This window comes from Aythya marila (assembly GCF_965140915.1).
Source record: "Aythya marila genome assembly, chromosome: 4".
Taxonomy (NCBI): Eukaryota; Metazoa; Chordata; class Aves; order Anseriformes; family Anatidae; genus Aythya; species Aythya marila.
In genome coordinates this window covers 39,565,770-39,584,866 of record NC_139045.1, presented here as the reverse complement: position 1 = coordinate 39,584,866, position 19,097 = coordinate 39,565,770, and positions in this window count along the sequence as shown.

Below are 19,097 nucleotides of genomic sequence, written 5' to 3'. Positions count from 1 at the left end.
TGGTAAGATGGGTTTCTCTGTATGTTGCTTAAAAGCAATTCTATTTGCAACATAAACATACAGATCATCAAAGCATAAAATGCTTTGTTGTATTTTATGCTGCAAAGCATAAAATGCTTTATTTACCCACAGGATGTGCATAAATAGTGGTCTATCACAGATAGTTGTGTGCTTCTATGCACTACACCTTGTATTTGTGATGAAAATGGTTCCAAATCCCTATTATTCTAAGCTGGCATCCTGGACAGTGAGAATGAATGATAGGCTTAGTTGTGTATGCCAGACTTTCCTTACACTGGCACGTTTATTTATTTATTTATTTTTATGAGTAGGATTTTAAAGGCAGAACCTTAAATATTCTTTGAAGTAATTATACTAATGTTAATATATTCATAAGGTAACCGGTAATCAAAACACATCATAGAATGCTGACAAAGTTGTTTGTTTGTTGTTGTTTTTCATTATAATGGATGGCTAGAAGATTTTTCTTTAAAATACCCAAAGCTTTAGACAAAAGGACAAGAAGTTTTCACCTCAAGGAGATTAGTTAAGGACACATCAAACCTTTACATTCTATGAAAGCGAAAAATAATTCCTAATAGAGAACAACTTCCTTTAGTCATTGGTATATTAAAAAAAATGCTGTCCTGACATCTTTGAAAACTGTACCTATCAGCTTATCCATAAAAAACTCACAACAGGGGCAGGAACAATGTAAAAATGCATGCCTCTTCACAATCATTATGACTAATTCTGATGAAGAAGTATTATCTTGTGGTTGCATTTGTAGAAGTCTGTGATATGCAGATTTTCACAAAAAACTAAAAATATAAATATTGCACTTACAGCTGTTCATGTTAAATGTGTCCATCAATTTATTTAGGAATGGGAACACCATATAGATACACCCACTTCCGCGCACATAAGCAATGATACATAATGATTTATGCCACCTTCATTTGTTATTTGAATAACTCATTGAAACTTTACATATCAATTTCTTCATTTGCAAATGCATGTTTTTTGCTGTAATTGGCACACAGAAGTCTTTTTCCTCTTTCAAGTGCATGAATTCTGAAAGAATTTGAGTGTATGCAATAAAGCCCGCTTAGAAGAAGATTGGTAGAAGAAAAAAGAGGGTTATGATGGCCCTTCTCCCTGAGGACTTCCGCAGTTTTAATTTTTTATTATGCATTTTTTTCCTATGGAACTTGAAGTTTTTAGCAATTTTATTTTAATTTAAATCAAATTAAATTTAATAAGATTTCACTAATGTTATAATTTAAATTTTAAGCTACGTTTATTTTTTATAAGCAGGGCAAGACAGTAAAAAGGGGCACTTGAACGTCAATATGCAACTCACTCTCTTCCCTTAGACTCAAGATTGTAACCAGCCACCTTTTCATGAAAGGAGGAATATGTTTAGAGTTACTCAGGAAGACTCCAGAAATACAAGTTATTCAAGTGCCTTCTGTCAATTCACTGCCAAGTCTTCCTCTCTAGTCAAGTATTAATGGCCTCTGGGCTGCTGCCTAGCGAAGAAAAAGGAGATGCCCGTGTCACTGTGTTTTTGTTCACACATCAGTGCACCAGTGTATGCTGGTGGCACTAGCTGCTGGCTCTGTTGCTGAAGCAGACCCAGCACTGCAACCAAGAAGTCAATACTGTCAACATCCAAGGTGAGTGTATTAAGTAGATGCATTAGCTTAGCTGCTAGAGTAGCTTTCCTCAGCCTGCATAAAATCTGGCTTGGGTAAAGTAGAAGACCTCTAAAAAGTCTCATCGTATGAACTGTAAGAACACTAAGCTATTAAAAAAGAAAAAAAAAAAAAAACTTTTAAAGGTCACAGTGACCCTTTGATACTGAAGTTTCATTGCATATGAATGTAAACTTTTCCCACTCTCCTCCACCAGCCATCTTATCCATCCCTCCCTCTAATGAAATCTTTTTCATCTCTTCTCAGTTTAGTGACAGTTGACATCATAAAAGATAGATTTAGAAACCTGCAGAACACAGTAACCTTTCATGCTGATATAGGAGACCTTTTAAAGGTTTGACTGTGGTCTGTAGACTCCACCAGTAGATTTGTGTTATCATCTTTACAGATGGACAATCAATCTCAAGCATCCTAACATCTATATTGAGCAAATCTTCTTTTGTTGAAGAAGGGGACACCAGGGGACTTCCTCTAACTACCCATACAGATCATCCATCTGAAGAATTTTATTTTTTTTAATTTATTGTAGCAGTGTCAAAGGCAAATTCGAAGTTCTTTAAAACACAAGACTCCTGTTCTGACACCCCAAATAGATTCAAAGAAAATTATGTCTCATACCTCATTTAATGCATTTTACATTAGTTTCACCACCTTGGTGTCATGCACTAGGGTCATTAAAGTACTGCTGGTTTCTTTCCTGTTCTACTTCAAGTTGCAGTACTTCCTCAGCCCTGCAGACTTGGGTGACACGTAGCTCAGACACCTCTTCAGAGGGTTAGTCGGACTTTATTCTGAAATTAGCAAGAATGTAGTAGGGTTTATTGCTTTTACATTACTCCTCTACATGTTCATTTCTGAATCATGGGCCAATGGACTGGATTTCAATGTGGAGCTAAGCCTCATCACTCCAATGAAGTCAATATGATAGCTTGTAGAAGTAGCAAGTTGTTCAGTTCAGTAAGTCTCAAAACTCAACTGGTAGGAAAGCTGCATAGCCTTACAACTTGCAAGGTAACTGGTGTGTTTCAGTGTCACTTTTACAAAGAAAAAGGAGCAAATGCCAGTTGTGAATTTCAAAGGATTGGCACTAGAGACAGGAGCAGTTGAAAAGTTCATCATAATTGCTTTCAAATATTTTGTATCCACTGGAAGAGGCAGAGAACTTATTTGGGGCATAAAAAAAAAAAAAAAAAAAAAAAAAAAAAAAAAAAAAAGATTATATAATACTTGCAGTTGGAGAGGAGAAACTTCGGATATCTATATCTTTCTAACACAGTATAAAGAAATCCACTCAATCTTGATTACATGCTACTAACTTAAATCTCCTACAAAAATTGGATAATCTGGTATTGAATATGTGTCAATACTAGAATTCTACATTTGCAATGTTTTATAACTGGTTTATATAACATAAGCATCTTTCTTATCCAATATGTTACAGAACTCCCCCCATGAAAGATAACAGCCCAGACAGGTTTTATAAGTAATGTCCTTTATTTTTGTAGTAATAGTCAAAAGACTATTGTGTCTCCCCACCCTTTTTTTTTTAAAAAAAAAAAAAAAAAAAAAAAAAAACAGGAATGTAATAGTTTCTCACTATTCCTCCCTAACAACAAAAATCATTGCTATATTCATGAGTTTGTCTTTAACGACATTACCTAGGCTGAATTTGATGTTGCAAAGAACTTCCACAGCCTTATTTCAACCAAAACCCAAATAGGTAAATAATAAAACGTCTATGAAATTTAAGATGTACCACAGAAATGCATGTCATTACATGAGACTTTTCACTATCATTTGGTTTTATCTTAGTTTTACTTAGGAATACCAGATGTGAGCATAAAGCTGAGCTCCATCCCTGTGCCACTAACTCCCTCAGACTGGGGTGGGAAAGAAATAGAAGTAGCAGCACATACAAGTGCGTGCGTATGCCACTTATCTCTGAATCTCTGCTTCCTTCCTTCAGTTCAACTACCCAAGTTACAGCAGAATATTTTTGTACAGTTAGTGCAATACTGAAAAGTTTTTCCTCTCTCATTTGCATGGCTTTGGCCACTTTTTTCAGCATATGAAGTCAGAACATTACCATATAGTTTTGAGCTTCCCAGCAGTAGGGAGAGAAAAAAAACAACATGATTTCTCTTCTGGGAGACCAAGGAGTTAGAGGGAACAGATGTAGCAGCAAAATGTAGAATACTTGCTTTAGGGCTATTATCTTTCTGGCTTTGTTATGAAAAGGCCTCATACAAATAAAGTGATTTGCTCTCACTATAGATTATTCAACAAACAAAATAAAACACACACACAAACAGTTTCTCTAGCAAAAGCTCACTTGAGGAAGGAAGGACTGCTTTTAGAGACAGTCATTCATGCATCAGTCTTCTACAAGTAGGAAAAGCAAAAACATACATGCAACTGCTTTTTGTCCTTTCTCAGATGCTCATGAAAAACTAAACCAAATGGTTGCATTGAATTTGAAGCATGCCAGCTACAGGACACCTACTGCTGCAGCAACAACACAAAAATGTTGCAAGTTGGTAACAACTGTGGGAAAATCCTTCCAGCAGAGGCTGAGATTCCACTCTTGCACAGTAGAGCAAGAAGAACTCTAGTCAATTGTCACTTCGAAGTGACTCCTGAAGCCACTGCATTTCCTACAAGATGTACTGGGTCTGGCTGGGATGTCAACTTTCCCTACAGCAGCCCATACAGTGCTGTGCTCTGCACTTGTAGCTAGAACAGCAGTGTTATCACTCCAGTGTTGTGTCTACTGCTGAGCAGTGCTGACACAGCACCAGGACTCTCTCTAACCCTTCTAGGGGGTGGGCAAAAAAGTGAGAAAAGAACCATTACCAGGGCAGCTGACCTAAACCAACCAAAGGGATATTCCATACCATATGATGTCACACTCAGCAATAAAAGGTGGAAACAGGAAGAAGAGGGGAGGGGTGGGCTCTCATTGGGAAAATGTTGGTCCTCCTCCCGAACACGGGCTACGTGTGTTGAGGCCCTGCTTCAAGGATGTGGTCAAGCATTGCTCATTTGTGGGAAGTAGAGAGTAATTTCCACATAGATATATATACATCTTTTTCCCCTTCTCCCCTTCCCTTCCCCCCCTCCCCCCCACTTTAGTTAAATTGTTTGGTTAATCTTTCCTTAATAATTATTTTTTTTTCCCTTTAATTAAATCATCCTTATCTCAATCTCAATCCGTGAGTTGTTCTTTACTTCTTCCCCTCCTCATCTAAGGAGGGGGAGTGAGAGAGCGGTTGTGGTGTTTAGCTGCCTAGTACGGTAAAACCACCACAATATTCAGAACAGATGTGGTTCAACCCAAAGCTCATATATCAGCTAGGTAACCGGTCATATATCAGTAAGGGTAACCGGTCAATTTTATGTTCAATTTTAAAGCTTATAGGATTTACTTCAATGTAATAGTGCTGAGAGAAGCAGTACAACCAGATATAGAGCAGAAAAGGCTGAAATAATTGTTTCTAAGATGTCGAACAAGAGGAAATTGTCTAAATTGTGTTTGTCTTCATTGTAGTTTTGTTGTGCTTACAGGTTACTTGTAGTACTAATCACCATGTGAAAACAAGTGGTCTTGTTCTTTAGGACTTAAGACCTTTATCCCATGTCGACATAGCCATGTAGTTACCTCCTCAGATTACAAATTAGATGTTCCTTAGAGCAAGTGTTTGGCTCAATTTTTATTTTCTAAAAAAGAATATACTGCTTTTTAATATGGGAAGGGGCAGTGTTGTGCTAAGTCTGTCTAGGACTATCATCAGTGCATTTTCTGGAAAGGCTGAGCTGCTAAGAGCATCCTCTGCCACTGGATCAGTGTGGGGCTGTGACCTCTAAGACTGTGACCTGCATCAGAGAAGTAAGCACATTGCATGCGAGACTCCCATGTTCCATTGTGCACAAAGTAAACAAACTCTGAAAATATATTTATGTCAACACTTAGTTATGTTGTGGAATTTAATTTCATTTAATTTAAATATGGCTAAAAGAATTAAATAGCTTTCAGAGCTGGTTTGTCACAAGCTTCTTTGTTTGGTGGGTTAGGAGACCTGAGGTACAGATGTACCTTCAGTGAATCCATGTGAAACATTTTTCCACCACCACCATCTCCCAACAAAACAGCAGAAACAAAAGGAGACACACAAACAACCACAGGAAATCCCTACTTGGAGCCACTTCCTTTTCAAAATGTATTTGTTGTGGTTTATTGGTCATTTTCTAGACTTACAAGATACATGAGAGTAACCGTAACAGAACATGAGGTATTTAATAAATAAATCCTCAGTACTTTGAAGTAAGTACACTCCCCACATTTTGAATGGTACTCTGTAACCTCACTGTAATGAAATATTTTAAAGTATATATTACAAAATTCTAGAATGCATTTTAAGATGGCCTTTAACAATTTACAAAATAACTAAACTATTTTGCATACATTACAAACAGGGAGAATTTATTTTGCTCACTGGAAAAGGAATGAGGAAAGAGACTTTCGTCTTCATTTTAAACTTTGTTTCCCCGATACAACAATAAGTAGTACCGTAATAGAAGCACTTAATAGCACTATTAACTCAACCACCTAAAACCAGAATCCATATTAATTACATTCATTATACTTAATTGAACATAATCATCTAACCTAACAATTCCTTGTACACTAATTAATAAAACAGCATGTCTTCTGGATCAGAAATGCATTAATTCATTTTTTTTGAAGGTAAGATATTTAGGGGACAAATAAAATTTATAACTTCCATCATTAGTATATTTGGACAAATCCAACTTTTTTTTAATCACAGTGACTGTTCAGGGCAATGGATCTATTTCTTAAGTGAAGCTGAAACTTCATGCAAATGTTGCATATCTAATGTGTTCGTTTTTTTCTCCTTTGTGACATTTGAAGAGAAAGGCATGAATCACAGTAAGGTCATTTGTCATTTCCACAAAAATTTTGCAAGAACTTACAAAAAAAATCTAAAAATTGCCATCTACATTATTATCTACATTATGAGCAATTTTCAATAACTCTACATTTCTAGATAGTGGCTTTCAAGTATATAACATTAGGCAGTTAAAGAGTAAAGTCCTTATAGGGCAGGTCAGAAGCCTGAGGAGATTTGATGGACCACTGGGGAAAAAAAAGAAAAGCATCAACTGCTTTCTCTTCCAGCAGCAAACTTGTGGTCTCTCATGAACTGATCACTCAGGCTGAATCATCAGAATAGTCACTAATTCACCTTTGGTTCCAGTCACAAAATGGATGATAAAGAAAAACTTCATACCTAAATTAGTATGAATACTGAATAAAGCAGTATTGAATAAGCTTTGCACCTAAAAAGCCCCACTTGCCTATTATTTACTTTGAAAGAAATCCTACCTGTAAATGTCTTAGCCTTTGATAGCAAATATCTTAGGCACCTGCAGAGCTTGTTTTTTTTTTTTTTTTTTTTTTGTCTGTTTTGCTTTATGTTTTTACACATGGCAAGAAGTTCCTCCGCTTTCCAGATCTGAGCTACCTGTCATCTGCTGTTCTGTTTAGGCACAAGACATATGATTTCTCCACATCATTCTTGAGAAACCTGATTTGATAGATATTTCACCCACAGTTTTCTTTCCGTAAGGACAGAGCTGAACAAATGTGAGGAACAGTTTCATCCTGACACTGCAGAACTAAGACTACCCTCCTCTGAAAGGAGAGACTGAAATTAGAGCAACTTCCCAGTCTGAGGGTCATCTTTAAAACTGAACAATAGATGTCTAAGATAGAATTATACTCTAGCTCTCTTATTAAAGCTATTATAATGTCTAATAATAATTAAAGCAGGCTAGAGGAAGAATGCTCTAACCATGCTGTCATTTGGTAGCTATGTACGTCTGCATCCTAAAGAATACATTTTGTTTCACATTGAATAATTTCAATAATATTAATAAGCAATCTTTGAAAAAGGAAACGGAGGGATGAAGCCTACACTTAATAATCAGGACACTTTCCTGGGAAGGAAGAGTAATGTGCATTTGGCCCAATAAATCTTTCTTGCTCCACTGTTCATAACAAAATTAAATTCACAGAATCACAGAATCACAGAATTTTCTAGGTTGGAAGAGACCTCAAGGTCATCGAGTCCAACCTCCAACCTAACGCTAACAGCCCTCCACTAAACCATATCCCTAAGCTCTACATCTAAGCGTCTTTTGAAGACTTCCAGGGATGGTGACTCCACCACTTCCCTGGGCAGCACTAGAAATTCAAGCACTAGAAATTACCACAGACTACCTCAGCAAAATACCTTAGAGTACTCATCTGAAGACAGCAAGAGGAAAGACAAAGAACAAGCAAACTCCCCTCATGAAGAAATTTGCACCTTTCTTCACATCTTATGTAAGTGCAGTAACCCGTGAGCTACGTTTGGTGAGCTATGCATGGGGAAGGGCAGGTAAGAGAAAGGGAAGCATATGCTTGCTTGTCTGAATCTCAACCCAGTGAAGAAACAACACTACCCTGGTTTGCTGAGCACAAGGTGAAAGCACATTCTCCAGAAGAACCTGGAAATAGGGTCTAAATTTCAGCCTTACCCAAGTAAGATCTGTTCCCACCCACAGCATTTCCCTCGGGGAAGTTCAGCAATAATCTGTCTGTACAACATGTACCGACCCAATACTGCAACCAGAGATATCCAACGTCTCATATGTACCAGGTAAGAAGTCTAGAAAACTAACATAGTCCTGAATCTCACATTGGAAACTGGCTGCCTAAACTAGTAGCTGTTCAAAACGCATGAGAAAACTTTTCCATGAATATTACTGTCCCCTGAAATTATTCAGTACATTTTCTGAACTACATCAGTTTAGGTCGCTTTATTTAAGGACCTATTTCTGCATGTGATGATCAAATGCACCTTTTTTTTTTTTTTTTTTCCAGTATATTCAGTATGACTCAAGTTCTCTCACTGGGAAGTTAGACAAGCTACACGTGTGAAGCAATAAGTTCACACGGTTTCATAAAAACTATGTTAGCACAAAATGGTAGGATTGGTCATGGTAGAGGCAGGAACAAACTTCAGTGGTTCTGTTTCCCAGCTCTGAGTTAATTTGGCCCAATTACAGACACTTTGAAGACTTTTTCCTTCTTCCTTAATGAAAGTGACTGAGCAAAATAGTGTTTTATTCACATCCGGGTAATTAGAATATTTGCTATTAACAACATATAAAAGAAAAAAAGTTCCTCTGTTCCAACTTCCTTTAAGCTTCACCAACACACTGTAACCAAACAAACTTCTGGATTATGTAATTAATCCAATACACTAACAAATATGCTGCAGCCTTCGTGAGAAAGATAATGTTCCCATAAGTCTCCCTCCATCTTTCTGCACCCCTTTTTTCCCCTCAAGTTGTTTCTTTAGCAGATCTTTGCAGTCCTCTCTTTACAATCTTTTTTTCTTTTTTCCTTTTTTCCCCTCTTTTTCTCATGCTTCTTTGAAGAAATAATTGCTGGAAACCATTTCGCCCAACTTCAACCAGGCTGTCCATGAGTCTTTGAACTGCCTGTGTACTAAAATAACTGCTCTTAAATACAGTAGAAATAACACAAACTTTGATTCCTTCACATACATTTACAAAGAGCAAGCACATGTGTGTGTATACATGGCCACATCACATTCACCTTATCAGTACCTCGTGACTGAAGTCTACCTAAGCTAGATTTCAGACCAAATGAACCATCTTTCCCCTGCTTTCTCCCACCCATCCTTCTCAACACACTGAATTTCTGACCAAGAAAAAACTCATATCTCCTGCTGTTTGAGTCAAAATATCTTGCAGAGACAGCATATCAATTCTCAATATATACAAGATCCAAATTATAGCCTATTCTGAACTCTGATTTCTATTCTGGCTCATAATGTATTTTTCTTAGTCTATAATTAGCAATCTTATTCTTATGCCTTATTAATGACTAGCGCTATAAACTAAGCTACTGTAGTTTCAATTAAATTATCTTTCAGATCCAGTAAAACAAGCAGTGGAAAGCGCATGTATTTCCTAGCTACAGACAGGTATGCCTTTGCATGCAATTGTTAATTTCACAGGCAAACAGATGAAGTTTGACTGCCCAGTTATTAAATAAGTGATTATAGTTATTAATGCATTAAGCAACTAAAAAAAAACATTTACAAGTAGTATACATGAATCAGTGATTCAGGAGCTCCTACTCTTTCCCAGGATGTGCTCTCCAGGTCACACCCAGTGCTGTGCCTGTTCTGCCTTGCCTCTGCAGCACAAGTCTTGGGGGAAGGCTCTTATCTTTTTGACATTAGTAACTGCACACATTGCACGATCTGCAGCCTTACACAATGAATATTACAAATCTCTTCCTACAAGTGACTCCAGTGTTTTTAATAAAGTCAAAACTATATTAAGTCCTGTTACCGAGCTTCACTTGACATGCTCTTAATGCAACAGGATTTCTTTAGAAGAATTGTGAACAGGAATCCAGGGCTGTGTATTTCTGCCCTGAAAAATATAAATATATTCACATACTCATGACTCGTACAGTCCCATTTCACCATGCATTATTAACCAGTTTTGTTCCTGTCATTAGCTCATTTACCAACAAGGCACCATCTTCCTTAAAGTTGTTAGAGGGGAGAGAAATACTTTTTGATTTATTTCTTCAGAAATGTTTGTGAAAATCAAAGTTACCAGCAGACTTGTGCACGGCGTGAGCTGTATTTGCTGCAGAGGTGAACAGAACTGGGATATGCTGAAACTTGCTTAGCTAGCTACAGATGTAAGTGTAAGACACGGCTGTTTTATGCACTCTGAAACCAAGGGAAAAGTTTAATTTAAAGCTGAGTGGAAAAACTAGTTTCCCAACATTGCTTCTCAGAAGCCCAGAGGAAAATTTTAAAACGTAACCCAAAACTGTTTTGTTTCCTGTCCTCCCTCCCCCTCCCTTAAACAAACAAAATACTCAAGACCAACTCATCTTTTAAAGAATGCCTTTAAATAAGGCTATTATGGCATGGGATCATTAAATTTTCTAGAGCGCACTGTCAGCATGTGAGCAAGTACAAATGGGGAACTCGTGCTTGTGTGTAACATGGGATAGTTCGCCTTCAGCACTTCTCCATTTGTGACAAGTAGAAAATTAATTATCAACCTAGTTGATGCTGAAGCTCAAGGCTAGAGTAACTAGTTTAAACAATTTAAGTTTTGCTATTTTTGCGAAAATGTTGTTGGTTTATTTTTATGATTAAACTGCTTGTTTTTTAAGCTGACTGTCAGCCTGGAAGTGTTTTATCAGACTTCCTTTTATGCAAAGTGCCACCAACACAAAAGAGAGAAAAATCATTGAGCATTCTAGCTTTTCTTCTCTGGAAAAAGAGTCATTACATGTGGGGAAAAGTATTCTTAAATGGTCCTCAATTATCAAAAATGACTAGATTCAAGAACTTGTTCTAAACCCCTTACTAACTTTTGTATTCTTTTCCTCTTACTTCAGGTACCCAAGGGAGAAGAGCCAGTCTCTACTAGGATCTGCACTTCGGCTACAAAAGGAACAGCAGTTTCTTCTCCAGCAGGTGCTTTCCCCCTCCCCCTCTAATTTAAATCCTTTCCCTGTCCTTTCACCCTCTCCCCCCCACCCTCAGAAACTTCTATTTTGCAGGAGTATATCACATTGCCTGACCTGGCATCTTTTCCCAGCTGAGGGCCTCTGCTAGTCCAGTTTTACAGTTTGTTGTTGTCCTTCTCTGAACCTCTTCCAGAGGCACTATTTCCTTTTGAAAGGACAGGAACCAGCACTACACAAAGGATTCAACAAGATGTAGGCAAAACCTGGATTAATACATGATGCCCTCTTTTGTTCTCTATTTCTTTCCTAACACTCCTTAACAGTCTGACTTCTTTTTGGATTATTACTGAGCTGGGATTTTCACAGAACTATTTATCATGAACTCTGAAACTCGCTTTTTGTGATAATGATGCTTCAACCTCAGCAACAGCATAAGCATGCAAAGCAAGGGGAGCAGCAGGGCAGTGGAAGAGAAATCTAAAGACTTATTTTGAGAGCTATACCCCAGGGCTGGCTTCTCAGTTTATGAAACCATACATTAAGAATTCAAAATTTGTTTTCATTCTCTATAAGCAAAAGCAGGACTTAAACTGTCAGCAAAAAGGAAGAGTAATGAAGCAAGTCAACAAAGAAAAATGAGAATACAACATCAGGAGTGACTAATGCAGCGCAGAATAGTTTAGAAACCACTGAAACCTAAGGGCTCCTGTGTCACCCACACACCAGGCAAGCACCACTCCCCATCCCTGCAAATTGCATCCACTACCAAGGAGCTACAGCTGAACCAGACCTGCTGGCTAGCACTCTCTGGGAAGTCTCTTCAGCAAGCAAAGCAAACACCACATCTCTAGCATGCTCACCCACTCTCAGTCGGCCCCTGTGCTAGGCTGGGGTGCAAGCCAGCAGGGCTCCCAAAACCTGGTTAGTGATAGTGGATTACTTCACCTGAGCTTTAAAGGCCTCCTCAGGTGGATTTATGATCTCAGCACAACACCACGCTAACTGCAGTGACGTAGTTGCCTAGTCACAGTCCCCAGGGGGCAAGAAACTGGGATCTTCTGCTAGCAGACTTCAGCATAAGACAAACAACGAGGACCATTAAATGAGAAGAACAGCTTGTTGGTGGACTGAGCAATGCTGGATGCTAGCCCCTACATGCTCTTTGCCTTTGGGCAAGTCAGCTAGCATCTTCCCCAAATTAACTATAAGCACAGGGAAGAGATAAAGGGGAGCAACTCCTTCAAACAGCTTAGCTACCAAAGAAGCGCAGCCTGTGCCACAGCCCCCTTGATGCATGAGGCCCACAACAGTAGCAGCACAAGGACCAGACCAAGCTACTTCTCATAAGACTTTGAGATGTTAACAGGATGTTATGCAAGACCAAAGCACTTCAGAAGCGCAAGGAATTTCTTTCTGAAAGTAAAAACTATACTTAGATTTACATTCATGGGGCCATGCTTCTTGAAGTCACCAGTGAACAGCTAAATAACATCAAAAGGAAACTGTGACATTTGGGATGCTTTCCATTCAAAATGGAAAAAAAAAATTAAAAAAATCCACCAATCATTTCCAGGGGCATTGAGTGGAAAAAAAAAATAAATGTGAGTGCTTCTGAAGTTGTAAACCTAAGTGTAAGAGATTACACTCCTTGTTCTTTTGCTCTGCAAGCAAGATACCACATAACTCAAGGCAAGCTCTGCTCAAAGCTAAGTCCATGCTGCTGTGACAATATCCATTGTAGCAGCAAACAACACCAAGTCCTGAGGATGTCATAGGAAGAGAGACTTCCTAAATTTGCTGAGCTGCAAAGAAAATGGATACAACCTAAGGGAGGGTATTGCACTGGGAGACTATTAGATTTTTCTATAAATAAGGACAGGCTGTGTTTACCATCAGTTTACCTAAGTACTAAGGTCTAAGTGCACCTAAGTCTTACGGATCCTCAGCTGACCATAGTAAATAAATACCTTGTTCAAATAAATGTTGCCCATGTTATCACTAGCTTTGTCACTTTCTAAGGCTTTGTAGCAAACCCAGACTGGTTAAAAAACTGGTTGCCAATCAATGAAGATCATTCCTTAAAGCATGCATCAATTCAGGACTTCCCAAATTACCAGCTTAATTTAATTCACAATACAAGATAAGTTATTCGTCAGGCAATCAGAAGAAAAACCAACACCAACAAATGGGGAGGGGAGAGGGCTCAAGGCTATTTGAACACTGTCCAACCAATGAATCCTCAGCTGAGTATTAACGAAAACTTCCCTGTGCCAGAAAATAGTACAGTGTATCCAGAGTCTGACAAAAAAAAAAAAAAAAAAAAAAAAACAAGCATTATCTGATGCATTTATTTTTCCTGAATTTTCAGAAGATGACAGACAATTTCTTTTCCAGGTTGTCAACAGACTTCAGGATGAACAATACAGAGAGTTAAAAACCACGGTCTGAAAAGAAGCTGGTATTGTTAGCAGAAGACTCCAAGGGAACCTACCTTGTCTTCACGACCATTTAGCAAGGCAGAAATCTATACCCAATTAATGGAGCTACCAAGATTTTCTACTTGTTAGGAAAGTACAAAACATGAGGCAGTTTCATGTTTTCTAGCACATGAGGTAATTTAGCTCACATACTTTGCTATTGCTTTGTCACCAAACCAGCACAAAACTTGTTATTTCCAGTGTGACAAATGATCAAGCATAGATAATAATTCAGTTCCACATCACATTTGATAAGGTTGACAGCTTCAGAAGGGGGAAAATCTGTAACTGCTTATTTGGCCAGATTGTTATGAAATGATTTGGGCATTTGCTGCACAGCAGGGGATGGCTTTTATCAGAAGGGAGCTCAGCGGACAGGAAAGCTCTGTTTTGAAACTGCAGATCTTGAGTTTCAATCCTGTTTTCTAGTATGGGTCATATTGAGACAGACCTCTCTTTGAAACTTGTTCCACACTGTTGGAACTGTTACTGCAAGTATATTTGCTCACATACATTATTAATATCAGCCTCATGTGTCATCCCCTTCTAACCTTCAGTCCAGCTATTTGAATTTCATTAGGTTATAACTAGAGTCAGTTCAAACTCAGTGCCGAAGACACACAGACAAATTGCAAGAGTTCTCTTACCCTGTTATTAAAGATTAACTTTATAGTGTAAGATACAAAGTTTACAAACTTGGCTTGGGAGGGGTGGGGGCAGGACAGTGTTCTTCTCCAATAAAGAATGTAATGGTTTTCAATTTCTATTTTCTTCCTATTTTCTGCAATAATATCTTTTAAAAGCATGCGCCTTTAGAAGGTTGAAATTGCAAAGAAAGTTTTCCCCAATGCAGATGCATCCCTTTGGGAAATGCTACAGCAGCGAACAGCAAATCACAACAGCCAAGGGGTTTTCAAACCTGTGAAAAAAAGGGGATGAGGGGCAAGTATGATGCCTAGCCCAGGTGATCACTTCTTGCTCTTTTCCTCTTCCAAGAAGCTTGAGATGCACATTCAGAGTAACTAGACCACGTACAGTAGCAGAAAATACAGCTTTTTAAGTTTCAAAACAATGCCTCAGCCACAGTTCAAAAAAAAAAAAATTCCAAATCAGGTTCAGCTTAAAGTTACCATTCCAAGATTTCCTCCCTCCCATTAGACAAAAACTCCTATCAACCTTTTGTGCACAGGTACAGGTAATGCCGTACTTACAGCTACACAGGCACCAAAATAGACTTTTTCCAGCTCCAAACCTGTTTTTTTGTTTGTTTTCATACTTTCATTATCTAAAAGGTCCTTATTTGACAGGAGTAAATCACATCATTAAAGTTTTTGAGAAAAGTCCCTGGATATTAGAAAAAAACATGTGGTTTGCATTTCTGTTAATATGTCCTCTTTATACTTGATTTTAATGACACAGTAATTCTCTTGTAGTTTTCTCAGCAGCTGTTTGCTTTCTCTTTTATCATTCACATTCATGTACTGTCTGGTGCACTAGCTGTCCTTGACATTCCCTTATTAGGTTTACAAATAATCATTAATTTGTTTTGTGTTCTGCCTCCTGTTTCAGTGATATATAGGCATGTCATTACCTTTCTAAAGCATATTCATTATTTTTCCTCTTCAAAAAAAGCTCACTACTTTTCACGGAGGGTTCAAGGCAATTTGCATGGTACAAAATGGCATTGCTTAGTGCACTTTCACCAAACTTATGCTGTCTATTCTTTAGATTTCATAATTAATGGACTTGTGATCTGAAGTCTCTTTCACTGTTTGATTGCTCTGTCTCTCCGTCTGTTTGAAGCACACTTCACTATAATGAATAGAATATTAAACCTGGACTCAGTCGTGCCTGCTATTCCTCATTTTGTTCCAGACATCTGTATCACACTTTTCTATCTCCATCTTCTTCCCACCATAGAGGAAGCAAGTTATCCACAAGGTTGTGCGTGGCTGTATTTTTTTGGAGGGACAATCTGCTATCCTGGTTTTGTGTGCCAGAGTTCAGGAATTAGTTGAGGCCTGTAGGCACTACTAAGGTCTGCTGTTTTCAGTTCCTACTTTTTCCCCCATAAGCTAAACTAATAGAAATAGCCTAAGTTTTGAGGCAAAGTTAATTGCAATAAAGTGGGTGCACCACATCATGGTTTTAGCTCCTCATTTGCGCCAATAAATGCTGTATTAGTAACAGTAATTTTCTAGAAGATCTGCAACATTAAAAAGAGCTAATGCTGATTTGATACATCAGATGTCCTTAAAATTCTCATTTACATCTTAGTCATTTACATCTTAGACGCATGTTTCTTCTATCTTGAAGACAGCTCAGGTGTATGAAGGCAGACAGCTTACTTATTACTTCAGCATTGCACTTCAGCTGACCATCAAGGGGAAGGTGACAGCTATCAGATTTAAGTTTTAGGTGACATGCTAAGTGAAAAACACATTTTGTCCTGTGTTTCTCCCCCCCAACCAGCAGTTTTGGTGACCTGGTTTATATACCTTTGTCCTTCTCATTTAGATGCTATACTTACCAGATTAACAAAAGTTTAACAGCAAAAAAAAAAAAAAAAAAAAAAAAAAAAGATAACTATGTCATGATTCTCAAATTGCCAAAATTGCCAAGAATCCCTTGAAGTAATATAGGAAGAAGAACAAAGTAATGAGCCTGTAGCCATTTTCAGCAGAGTTTGAAGATTTAAGTAACTTTGGAATCAAAGACCTATTTGTTTGCAGCATCAGTTGAATTTGTAATTACAAAAGAACTAAAAAGGCACTAATTGATTTGGGACTGGTAGAGCCCATCCCTTCCGTAAGGATACCATGTGTTTTCTGTGGCTGACAAAATTAAAAGCTTATTATGGACTTACTCAATAGTTTAAAGCATTTTTTATGAAGAACCCATGGAAAATAAAACATAAGATTTTTAATAGAAAGTGCTGTAGAGGACAGCTTGTCCAAAGACGGGACCCACAAAAGCTTGCAAATGTCAGCCTCATGAAATAACCCTACTGCAGGCTGTACTGCTGTAGGCCACATGTCACACAGGCATGTCTCCAGAGATATCAGAAAAGGCATCCTGAAGAACAAAGGACAGACCAGAACTAAATGTAGGCTGTGCTCTCAGAAACAGAGTCAGGCATGTTATTTAATACATTGCTGTGATGGGTTAACCTTTACTGGCTGCCCACCAAGATGCTACCTCACTCCCCTCCTTCGAAAGGCAGAGAGGAAATTGAGGAAAGTGCTTGCAGGTCAAGCGATGGAAATCATTCACCAATATCACCAAGACTGAACTAGAAGCTTAGTTTATTGCCAGTTAATATTAGAGAGGGATGGTAAGAACTGAAAACACTACCAAAACCCCTTCCAATCCCTATTTCCTTCCCAGGCTCAGCTTCCCTCCAGAGGGGTGGGGAAGGTCAGTCTGTGACACTTCTGTACTGCTCCTTCCCCCTCACCTTTTTTCCCTGCTCCAGTGTGCATTTGTCCTGAAGGACTGCTCCCTGGGGTGATGGACAGCCCCAGCATGGGTCCCCCACAAGGTTTGTTCTGGTTCCTGCAGCTGTGGCCGCTTCTCGCAGGGGCACTCCATTTCCTCATGGGCACTGAGCTAGGACTAAGTGTGAGGTGCCTTGTTCCATCAGTGCAATCCCATCATCAGTTATTTATTCAGGCAAAGAAGTCATTAGACTTCATTCAACAAAAACAATGATCTTTGTCCCATACTAGCAGCTTTGCATGTTTACATGTTTGCATGTTTACCTGTGCTGACTATCTTATTTCTCTTTATATTACCTTGTAAGGAGCCAGCCTTTATTCTGCTCTGAACCTTGTGTCAACATCTGTACACAAGCAAAGTGGGCCTAAAATGTTATCGCATCAAAAATGTGAGTGTTTCCCACCCACTCTGCAAGGATTATGGTGCATTTAAGACAGCTGGAGATTTTGGTTCAGTATCTTGTGGCAGCTTTTCCCCAAATAATCCAATTAAAGTGAGCCCTGTGCTGTCCTCCATGAAATGCTCTAGAACTGTAACGTCAAAATTAGGGAATCTCAGAGCTAAATAGGATTTATTTCTAAAGTGTGTTTCAGTTGCTAGCACAGTGGAGCTGAATAAACTGTAACTTCCATAGTTTCCTAGAAATTGTTGAAAATGTTAGTTATTGTGGTTTCTTGGAAGTAATATTTTACAGTGATGGATTTCATCCCCCTTCCCCCCCCAGTTGTGTTTGTACAAGTGACAAGAACAAGTAGTAGCATGTAGGATATTCACTACATTTTATTAGGAAATGATATTTGCAACACATTTTCCAAGGTTTTCCTAATAGGTCTCTGTATTTAGGGGTTCATAACTACAGGATAAATTCAATTTCAGCTGGAACCTGGAAAGCAGATTCTCCACTTAAGCAGGTGTTCATTATTTTTTTGTGAGCCTTGAGAAAAAAATCATAATATTAGAAATGGATGTGCAGAGCTTATTACCGAAATGACATGAAATCTGAAGAGAGAAGAAACTCATTGTCTCTGTATATATACCAGTGGGAATCCTGTAAGCTTTAGAACTGGAATGCTTTTCTTAAGAAATTAAAGATATACAAGTGTTAATTAGGACCACCAAAAAAAAAAAAAAAAAAAAAAAACCAACAACAAAAAAAAAAACAGCAGTCGACATGTAATGGATTTCAGCTACTTCAGAAACACGTTTTATCCCGTCTGGTAAGCCTTGGGGTCACAGTGCAGCAAGAGTCAAAAAAAAAAGAGATGACTCAGTTTCCACATGGTGTTTCAGTGGATTCAAGATCTGTTAACTGCCTGCTCATCGATACTCTTGTGACAACTCCTTTAAATCTCAAGGCTAAAAGACACTCTCAAATGCAGTGCATCATCAAGTACCAAATAATTTAAAAGGTCATGAGGAAAGTTATGCTCGAGTAGCATTGTAACAAATAAGCAAACCAAACAAGCAATAGCTCACCCACTTCCCCTTTCTGCCTCGCTTAGCGCCATCCCTCCTTCCACACATAGGGGTTTGAAGCCTCAGATGATAAAAGCTGTCATGTGTTTATTAAGGTCATGAACATACAACACCTGGATGATCTTGATATCCTTGGTACAACTCCTGATCTATATAAACTGGCCACACTTGTCTTTTTGACAGCATCAATAGTAGGCATTTTATAATAGTGGCAATATTTGCACCCTTCCTAAATGTTTTAGACAAAGTAAGGAATTCAAATCTCCTCCATATTCACGTACCTGCATCACATCTTACTGAAGACCTCAAGTATCATACCCTTGATTATTT